An 11,670-nucleotide genomic window follows, 5' to 3' on the forward strand; every position below is an offset into this window, starting at 1 on the left:
CATCAGGTGTGTTCTGGGATACATCAGGTGTGTTCTGGGATACATCAGGTGTGTTCTGAGATACACCAGGTGTGTTCTGGGATACATCATGTGTGTTCTGGGATACATCAGGTGTATTCTGGGATACATCAGGTATGTTCTGAGATACATCATGTGTGTTCTGGGATACATCAGGTGTGTTCTGGGATACATCAGGTGTGTTCTGAGATACACCAGGTGTGTTCTGGGATACATCATGTGTGTTCTGGGATACATCAGGTGTGTTCTGAGATACATCAGGTGTGTTGTGGGATACATCAGGTGTGTTCTGGGATACATCAGGTGTGTTCTGAGATACATCAGGTGTGTTGTGGGATACATCAGGTATGTTCTGAGATACATCAGGTGTGTTCTGGGATACATCAGGTATGTTCTGAGATACATCAGGTGTGTTGTGGGATACATCAGGTGTGTTCTGAGATACATCAGGTGTGTTCTGGGATACATCAGGTATGTTCTGAGATACATCAGATGTGTTCTGAGATACATCAGGTGTGTTGTGGGATACATCAGGTGTGTTCTGAGATACATCAGGTATGTTCTGGGATACATCAGGTATGTTCTGGGATACATCAGGTATGTTCTGGGATACATCAGGTATGTTCTGAGATACATCAGGTGTGTTCTGGGATACATCAGGTGTGTTCTGGGATACATCAGGTGTGTTCTGAGATACATCAGGTGTGTTCTGGAATACATCAGGTGTGTTGTGGGATACATCAGGTGTGTTCTGGGATACATCAGGTGTGTTCTGAGATACATCAGGTGTGTTCTGAGATACATCAGGTGTGTTCTGAGATACATCAGGTGTGTTCTGGGATACATCAGGTGTGTTCTGGGATACATCAGGTGTGTTCTGGGATACATCATGTGTGTTCTGGGATACATCAGGTTGTTCTGGGATACATCAGGTGTGTTCTGGGATACATCAGGTGCGTTCTGGGATACATCATGTGTGTTGTGGGATACATCAGTTGTTTTCTGGGATACATCGGGTGTGTTCTGAGATACAACAGATGTGTTCTGAGATACATCAGGTGTGTTCTGGGATATATCAGGTGTGTTCTGGGATACATCAGGTGCGTTCTGGGATACATCATGTGTGTTGCGAGATATATCAGGTGTGTCCTCGGATACATCAGGTGTGTTCTGGGATACATCAGGTGTGATCAGGATACATCAGGTTGTTCTGGGATACATCAGGTGCGTTCTGGGATACATCAGGTGTGTCCTCGGATACATCAGGTGTGTTCTGGGATACATCAGGTGTGATCAGGATACATCAGGTTGTTCTGGGATACATTAGGTGTGTTCTGAGATACATCAGGTGTGTTCTGAGATACATCAGGTGTGTTCTGGGATACATCAGGTGTGTTCTGGGATACATCATGTGTATTTTGGGATATATCAGGAGTATTCTGCGATGTATCAGGTGTGTTCTGGGATACATCAGGTGTGATCAGGATACATCAGGTTGTTCTGGGATACATCAGGTGAGTTCTGGGATACATCATGGTTGTTATGGGATACATCATGTGTGTTCTGAGATACAACAGGTGTGTTATTGGGATACATCAGGTGTGTTGTGGGATACATCATGTGTGTTCTGGGATACATCAGGTTGTTCTGGGATACAACAGGTGTGTTCTGAGATACATCAGGTGTGTTCTGAGATACAACAGGTATGTTCTGGGATACATCAGGTGTGTTCTGGGATACATCAGATGTGTTCTGAGATACATCAGATGTGTTATTGGGATACAACAGGTGTGTTCTGGGATACATCAGATGTGTTCTGAGATACATCAGGTGAGTTCTGAGATACATCAGATGTGTTCTGAGATACATCAGATGTGTTCTGAGATACATCAGGTGTGTTCTGGGATACATCAGGTGTGTTCTGGGATACATCAGGTGTGTTCTGAGATACATCAGATGTGTTCTGAGATACATCAGGTGTGTTCTGGGATACATCAGGTGTGTTCTGGGATACATCAGATGTGTTCTGGGATACATCAGGTGTGTTCTGAGATACATCAGGTGTGTTCTGAGATACATCAGGTGTGTTCTGGGATACATCAGGTGTGTTCTGGGATACATCAGGTGTGTTCTGAGATACATCAGATGTGTTCTGAGATACATCAGATGTGTTCTGAGATACATCAGGTGTGTTCTGGGATACATCAGGTGTGTTCTGGGATACATCAGGTGCGTTCTGAGATACATCAGGTGTGTTGTGGGATACATCATGTGTGTTCTGAGATACATCAGGTATGTTCTGGGATACATCAGGTGTGTTCTGAGATACATCAGGTGTGTTCTGGGATACATCAGGTGTGTTCTGGGATACATCAGGTGTGTTCTGGGATACATCAGGTGTGTTCTGGGATACATCAGGGTTGTTCTGGGATACATCAGGGTTGTTCTGAGATACATCAGATGTGTTCTGGGATACATCAGATGTGTTCTGAGATACATCAGGTGTGTTGTGGGATACATCAGGTGTGTTCTGGGATACATCAGGGTTGTTCTGAGATACATCAGGTGTGTTCTGAGATACATCAGGTGTGTTCTGGGATATATCAGGTGTGTTCTGGGATACATCAGGTGCGTTCTGGGATACATCATGTGTGTTGCGAGATATATCAGGTGTGTCCTCGGATACATCAGGTGTGTTCAGGGATGCATCAGGTGTGATCAGGATACATCAGGTGTGTTCTGGGATACATCAGGTGCGTTCTTGGATACATCATGGTTGTTATGGGATACATCAGGTGTGTTCTGAGATACATCAGGTGTGTTCTGGGATATATCAGGTGTGTTCTGGGATACATCAGGTGTATTCTGCGATACAACAGGTGTGCTCTGGGATACATCAGGGTTGTTCTGAGATACATCAGGTATGTTATGGGATAGAGCAGGTGTGTTCTGGGATACATAAGGTGTGATCTGGGATACAACAGGTGTGCTCTTGGATACATCATGTGTATTTTGGGATACATCAGGAGTATTCTGCGATACATCAGGGTTGTTCTGAGATGCAACAGGTGTGTTCTGGGATACATCAGGTGTGTTCTGAGATACATCAGGTGCGTTCTGGGATACATCATGGTTGTTATGGGATACATCAGTTGTTTTCTGGGATACACCAGGTGTGTTGTGGGATACATCAGGTATGTTCTGAGATACATCAGGTGTGTTGTGGGATACATCAGGTGTGTTCTGGGATACATCAGGGTTGTTCTGGGATACATCAGGTGTGTTCTGAGATACATCAGGTGTGTTCTGAGATACAACAGGTGTGTTCTGGGATACATCAGGTGTGTTCTGGGATACATCAGGTATGTTCTGGGATACATCAGGTGTGTTCTGGGATACATCAGGTGTGTTCTGGGATACATCAGGTGTGTTCTGGGATACATCAGGTATGTTCTGGGATACATCAGGTGTGTTGTGGGATACATCAGGTGTGTTCTAGGATACATCAGGTGTGTTCTGGGATACATCATGTGTGTTCTGGGATACATCAGGTATGTTCTGGGATACATCAGGTATGTTCTGGGATACATCAGGTGTGTTCTGGGATACATCAGGTGTGTTCTGGGATACATCAGGTGTGTTCTGAGATACATCAGGTGTGTTGTGGGATACATCAGGTGTGTTATGGGATACATCAGGTGTGTTCTGGGATACATCAGGTGTGTTCTGGGATACATCAGATGTGTTCTGGGATACATCAGATGTGTTCTGGGATACATCAGGTGTGTTCTGGGATACATCAGGTGTGTTCTGGGATACATCAGGTATGTTCTGGGATACATCAGGTGTGTTCTGGGATACATCAGGTGTGTTCTGAGATACATCAGGTGTGTTGTGGGATACATCAGGTGTGTTGTGTGATACATCAGGTGTGTTGTGGGATACATCAGGTGTGTTCTGAGATACATCAGGTGTGTTCTGGGATACATCAGATGTGTTCTGGGATACATCAGATGTGTTCTGAGATACATCAGGTGTGTTGTGTGATACATCAGGTGTGTTCTGGGATACATCAGGGTTGTTCTGAGATACATCAGGTGTGTTCTGGGATACATCAGGTGTGTTGTGGGATACATCAGATGTGTTCTGAGATACATCAGGTGTGTTGTGGGATACATCAGGGTTGTTCTGGGGTACATCAGGGTTGTTCTGAGATACATCAGGTGTGTTCTGGGATACATCAGGTGTGTTCTGGGATACATCAGATGTGTTCTGAGATACATCAGGTGTGTTGTGGGATACATCAGGTGTGTTGTGGGATACATCAGGGTTGTTCTGAGATATATCAGGTGTGTTGTGGAATACATCAGGTGTGTTCTGGGATACATCAGGTGTGTTCTGAGATATATCAGGTGTGTTGTGGGATACATCAGGTGTGTTCTGAGATACATCAGGTGTGTTGTGGGATACATCAGGTGTGTTCTGAGATACATCAGGTGTGTTGTGGGATACATCAGGTGTGTTCTGAGATACATCAGGTGTATTTTGGGATACATCAGGTATGTTCTGAGATACATCAGGTGTGTTCTGGGATATATCAGGTATGTTCTGGGATACATCAGGTGTGTTCTGGGATACATCAGGTGTGTTCTGGGATACATCAGGTGTGTTCTGGGATACATCAGGTGTGTTCTGGGATACATCAGGTGTGTTCTGGGATACATCATGTGTGTTCTGGGATACATCAGGTGTGTTGTGGGATACATCAGGTATGTTCTGAGATACACCAGGTGTGTTTTGGGAAAGAGCAAGTATAATCAGGTCAGTATCTACGTTTTGAAGATCCCCGACCGACATTTAACACTGACAATATCCCGTAAGGATCTCATAACGTCATTGTTCCCGAGTTATTTTAAGTGGCGTCAATGTAAAACTAAGACAATCGTCAGTACCACGTATATTATGGTATTGTTGGCACTGCCTTGTTATCAAATAGACCATGACTCCTACTCACGAACATTCCCCCATACCGACACTCCTCCTTTCTAGTCACCAATGTAAGTAGGTCGTCTGACCACCAGTAGCTGGTTTGTATATACCGACCATTACAATGGAGGACAAAAAACTGGGTTAACTCGATCACACGAAACGTTGAATGGGTACCCATAAAAGGACCGAGATACTATTGTAGTAGCCGCGTGTAAGATAATCTTTACGGAGAACTATAGCCTTGACGAATGTGAGACATTTTGTAAAGGTATTTGTTAAGTACATTTAACATTGTATTATAGGGATAGTGTATATGACTAGTTAACAAAACAATTCTGCTCTAGAGTTCCGGGCGTTTACTCAACCTGAACACATTTATTTAACATCCATACTTTGACTTGGCCGTATGAATGTTAACATCGACGAATTTTTATTATAGACAAATGAATCTTGATTCTTAAAATAAAAAATTTAACGTAAATTATCAATAAAATGAACAAGAATTTTTAGCAGTAAGAAAACTTTGCTACTTTTAGAAACGTTTAGATAAAAAAAAACAATATCTCAATCATTAAGACAACTAACACTAAAAGGACACAGTACATGTGGAAGGTGAGGCTATAACAGAGAAATATAAGTAGACTACGGCCGCTACAGAGGACACTTACTTCAGTAGTAAGAGTAGACTACGGCCGCTACAGAGGACACTTACTTCAGAAGTAAGAGTAGACTACGGCCGCTACAGAGGACACTTACTTCAGAAGTAAGAGTAGACTACGGCCGCTACAGAGGACACTTACTTCAGTAGTAAGAGTAGACTACGGCCGCTACAGAGGACACTTACTTCAGAAGTAAGAGTAGACTACGGCCGCTACAGAGGACACTTACTTCAGAAGTAAGAGTAGACTATGGCCGCTACAGAGGACACTTACTTCAGAAGTAAGAGTAGACTACGGCCGCTACAGAGGACACTTACTTCAGAAGTAAGAGTAGACTACGGCCGCTACAGAGGACACTTACTTCAGTAGTAAGAGTAGACTATGGCCGCTACAGAGGACACTTACTTCAGTAGTAAGAGTAGACTATGGCCGCTACAGAGGACACTTACTTCAGAAGTAAGAGTAGACTATGGCCGCTACAGAGGACACTTACTTCAGAAGTAAGAGTAGACTACGGCCGCTACAGAGGACACTTACTTCAGTAGTAAGAGTAGACTATGGCCGCTACAGAGGACACTTACTTCAGAAGTAAGAGTAGACTACGACCGCTACAGAGGACACTTACTTCAGAAGTAAGAGTAGACTACGGCCGCTACAGATGACACTTAGTTCAGAAGTAAGAGTAGACTACGGCCGCTACAGATGACACTTAGTTCAGTAGTAAGAGTAGACTACGGCCGCTACAGAGGACACTTACTTCAGAAGTAAGAGTAGACTACGGCCGCTACAGAGGACACTTACTTCAGTAGTAAGAGTAGACTACGGCCGCTACAGAGGACACTTACTTCAGAAGTAAGAGTAGACTACGGCCGCTACAGATGACACTTAGTTCAGAAGTAAGAGTAGACTACGGCCGCTACAGAGGACACTTACTTCAGAAGTAAGAGTAGACTATGGCCGCTACAGAGGACACTTACTTCAGAAGTAAGAGTAGACTACGGCCGCTACAGAGGACACTTACTTCAGAAGTAAGAGTAGACTATGGCCGCTACAGAGGACACTTACTTCAGAAGTAAGAGTAGACTACGGCCGCTACGGATGACACTTACTTCAGAAGTAAGAGTAGACTACGGCCGCTACAGATGACACTTACTTCAGTAGTAAGAGTAGACTACGGCCGCTACAGAGGACATTTACTTCAGAAGTAAGAGTATACTACGGCCGCTACAGAGGACACTTACTTCAGAAGTAAGAGTAGACTACGGCCGCTACAGAGGACACTTACTTCAGTAGTAAGAGTAGACTACGGCCGCTACAGAGGACACTTACTTCAGTAGTAAGAGTAGACTAAGAAATGATGTATATATTAGAGGTATCCAGGTTGAAAATCCATTTATTCTAAATTTACAGTATGGCGATGATACAGGGTTGGTGCTTGATGGTTCAGAATTATCATTAAGGGAATCTTTAAATGAATTGAACAGATTCTCGAAGATATCAGGGCTTAAAAAAGATATAGTGAGGAAGTTAACTTTTCAGTTGACCTAACTGAAAAACCAAGATTGATATTTTGATAAGAAAAAAGTGAAGCTCCAAGCTCGAAATATGACTCCTATAGGTAAAGGTTGTAAAGTCCTTTCTTATCTCGCACCTTAATTATCTTTTCATAACTCTGCCAAACCCCCCTGCGAGATATATTGTTCAGTTGAATTCTATGATATTTGACTTTGGAATGATAGGCCTCATACATGTAAGATAAATAAAAGATGTTATTCAGCAATAATTAGATGGAGGTTGGAAAAGGATTGATGTCTAAGCTTTTATAGAATCTCTTAAACTATGTTGGTGCATAGGATATGTACATCATGAGGAAAGTGGACTAGGCTCCCAAACTCCATGAAAGGCTTGATAAAGCTGCAGAATTGTGGGAAAGCTTTTATCAATCTGTGTGTTTTTAACTGTTAAGATAAGTTCTGGAAAGATGATTTAGTGGGGTGGGTGAGAAAGAATCATTCAAGAGTATTTATGAAGAGTTTACATCATGCCCTATTTTGAAAACTCCACTTTGGTATAACAGAGAGGTACCAATTGGCAAAGATTTCATCTTTTATCAGAATTGGTTTAATGCTGGTATATTTACATTAGATTGTAAAAGATTCTAAAACTTTTTACTCACTTAATGCGTTTATGGATCTTTATAGAACTTACACCAACTATCTGCAATACTATGGACTGATATCAGCAGTAAAATCTTTTAAGATAAAAATAAGCCTGAGTCTCGGTTCGAAAAACCAGCCCAACCAGCCCAACCTTTTATACCTATGCTTTTTGAAATATTTTTCAAAAATCATTAAGGCTCAAAATATGTTTATAATGTCTCAGCTCCTGTGGTCAATAAATTGGGGTACAACTTTTCATATTGATGCAGATAAATGGAGGGACATCTATAAAATTTCCTTTATAGTCACAAACAATTCAAGGTTACTGTGGTTTTAAACGAGAATAATACACCGTATATTAGTTACAAACGATTTTCTGTTTAAAGTTAATATTTCTTCAAGTCCGATGTGTGCCTTTTCAGTCCTTTTGTAATAGTGAAACGGAAACAATAATTCATTGTTTATGAGAATGCAGAGAAGTTCAAAGACTTCTACAGGCATTTGGAAATCTATTAGATATCTTGTTAATTGTTTTTTTAACAAAATCTAACCCTAACCCCTAAAAAAGAGTTAGCATAACTTGTTATGTTCGTTTCGTGTCTGTCAAAACATGTTAACAAGCGAGTTTCTGCAAACCTAAATGATGTGTTGTTTAATCGACCATGGCAAAACAATAGCGTCTAGCAATAGGTACCCACCCATATGTGGTACATCGACATTATCCCTGACTGTAATCGCTAGGTGTACAGGAGAGTAGATAGTGGAAATAGTCACACAGCATAATCCTCAGTTCTAAACACTTACTCTCTTAATATGATATTATGTTAAATAAACTGTCGAGTATTGGAGCTAAGCCGTAGAAAGTGTTGGGTCGCTTCTCCCATGTGTAGATATTATGTTTGTTGGGCGTTGACATGTGCGACAGTCCCGTACTGCCCTGTTTATAACACATACTGTCACTCTATTGTATTGGGGATTTGATGACACACCCGGTAGTTAGTTACAAGACTAGACAGACTAAATCTGTAGGTGATACATCATTACAAATGCCTACTATACAAGATGGCATTTTTATGTATTGCACAATACATGTTTTTGTTTGTTTGTTTTCCTGTTTTTTGTTTTTATTTTATTTTGCTTTGTTTTGTTTTCTTTTTTTAGCTCACCTGGACCGAAGGTAAATCCTTTAAATCGCTACTAGTCCTTGATGGATCCAGTAGCGGGTATCGAGCTAAATAAACACAATCATGATGTAAAAATAGACCAAGGGGTCTTTCCCCACCTCTAGGGACTTAGTTTCTTTGATATATCTTCGAAACCTTTGGGATCCCCATCCTATAACATATATAGGTAGCAGTGTAAAGTAAAAATGCCCAATTCTGAAAAATAAGGCACATGTTTTAGATATGTAAACATTGCCAGTTAATCCTACATATCACCTCTAATCAAGTATACATCAATATAGTGTTGATATCTCCAAAAGGGTTCATCACACCAAAATATGTCAAAGTTTAGAGATTTTATAATAGTTTTATATATATTTGTAATCTACACAACATTAGCGATTTTTATACAGCTCTGAAGGATGATATTTTTCTATGTTTTTTTTAGACCTGTGAATACCATGGTAACAACTTAAAAAAAAAACAACAAAAGAAATTGCAAAATATCATGATATTTGACCCAAGATGACACAATTTTCTACACATTTTTTACTGAAATCTATTTGAAATTAACTATCTCTATCTCTAACACAGATTTAATCTGGTTTTGACATGCATGTGTGTTGTACATTAACGTATGTATCTTACGGAGCGTTTGGAGGGTGGTAATAGTGTACTGTATGTAACTATTGGAGGGTGGTAATAGTGTACTGTATGTAACTATTGGAGGGTGGTAATAGTGTACTGTATGTAACTATTGGAGGGTGGTAATAGTGTAAAGTGTGTAACTATTGGAGGGTGGTAATGATGTACTGTATGTAACTATTGGAGGGTGGTAATAGTGTACTGTATGTAACTATTGGAGGGTAGTAATAGTGTAAAGTGTGTAACTATTGGAGGGTGGTAATAGTGTACTGTATGTAACTGTTGGAGGGTGGTAATAGTGTACTGTATGTAACTATTGGAGGGTGGTAATAGTGTACTGTATGTAACTATTGGAGGGTGGTAATAGTGTAAAGTGTGTAACTATTGGAGGGTGGTAATGATGTACTGTATGTAACTATTGGAGGGTGGTAATAGTGTACTGTATGTAACTATTGGAGGGTAGTAATAGTGTAAAGTGTGTAACTATTGGAGGGTGGTAATAGTGTACTGTATGTAACTATTGGAGGGTGGTAATAGTGTACTGTATGTAACTATTGGAGGGTAGTAATAGTGTAAAGTGTGTAACTATTGGAGGGTGGTAATAGTGTACTGTATGTAACTATTGGAGGGTGGTAATAGTGTAAAGTATGTAACTATTGGAGGGTGGTAATAGTGTAAAGTGTGTAACTATTGGAGGGTGGTAATAGTGTACTGTATGTAACTATTGGAGGGTGGTAATAGTGTAAAGTATGTAACTATTGGAGGGTGGTAATGATGTACTGTATGTAACTATTGGAGGGTGGTAATAGTGTACTGTATGTAACTATTGGAGGGTGGTAATAGTGTACTGTATGTAACTATTGGAGGGTTGTAATAGTGTAAAGTATGTAACTATTGGAAGGTGGTAATAGTGTACTGTATTTAACTATTGGAGGGTAGTAATAGTGTACTGTATGTAACTATTGGAGGGTAGTAATAGTGTACTGTATGTAACTATTGGAGGGTGGTAATAGTGTAAAGTATGTAACTATTGGAGGGTGGTAATAATGTACTGTATGTAACTATTGGAGGGTGGTAATAGTGTACTGTATGTAACTATTGGAGGGTAGTAATAGTGTAAAGTATGTAACTATTGGAGGGTAGTAATAGTGTACTGTATGTAACTATTGGAGGGTGGTAATAGTGTACTGTATGTAACTATTGGAGGGTAGTAATAGTGTAAAGTATGTAACTATTGGAGGGTAGTAATAGTGTACTGTATGTAACTATTGGAGGGTGGTAATGATGTACTGTATGTAACTATTGGAGGGTGGTAATAGTGTACTGTATGTAACTATTGGAGGGTAGTAATAGTGTAAAGTATGTAACTATTGGAGGGTAGTAATAGTGTACTGTATGTAACTATTGGAGGGTGGTAATAGTGTAAAGTATGTAACTATTGGAGGGTGGTAATGATGTACTGTATGTAACTATTGGAGGGTGGTAATAGTGTACTGTATGTAACTATTGGGGGGTGGTAATAGTGTACTGTATGTAACTATTGGAGGGTGGTAATAGTGTACTGTATGTAACTATTGGAGGGTGGTAATGATGTACTGTATGTAACTATTGGAGGGTGGTAATAGTGTACTGTATAAAACTATTGGAGGGTGGTAATAGTGTAAAGTATGTAACTATTGGAGGGTGGTAATAGTGTACTGTATGTAACTATTGGAGGGTGGTAATGATGTACTGTATGTAACTATTTGAGGGTGGTAATAGTGTAAAGTATGTATCTTTTGGAGGGTGGTAATAGTGTACTGTATGTAACTATTGGAGGGTGGTAATGATGTACTGTATGTAACTATTGGAGGGTGGTAATAGTGTAAAGTATGTATCTTTTTGAAGGTGGTAATAGTGTAGCATATGTTAAACAAGCACTGGCGTAATCACACCCTGAAATTTGAACCCTCGTTCAACTAACCTGAAACACAAAGATCAGAAATAACACAATAAGTACATGTAGAATGTGCGAGTTCCAATCCAGCTCCACTGGGA

This window comes from Pecten maximus, chromosome 2 (assembly GCF_902652985.1).
Source record: "Pecten maximus chromosome 2, xPecMax1.1, whole genome shotgun sequence".
NCBI classification, from domain to species: Eukaryota; Metazoa; Mollusca; class Bivalvia; order Pectinida; family Pectinidae; genus Pecten; species Pecten maximus.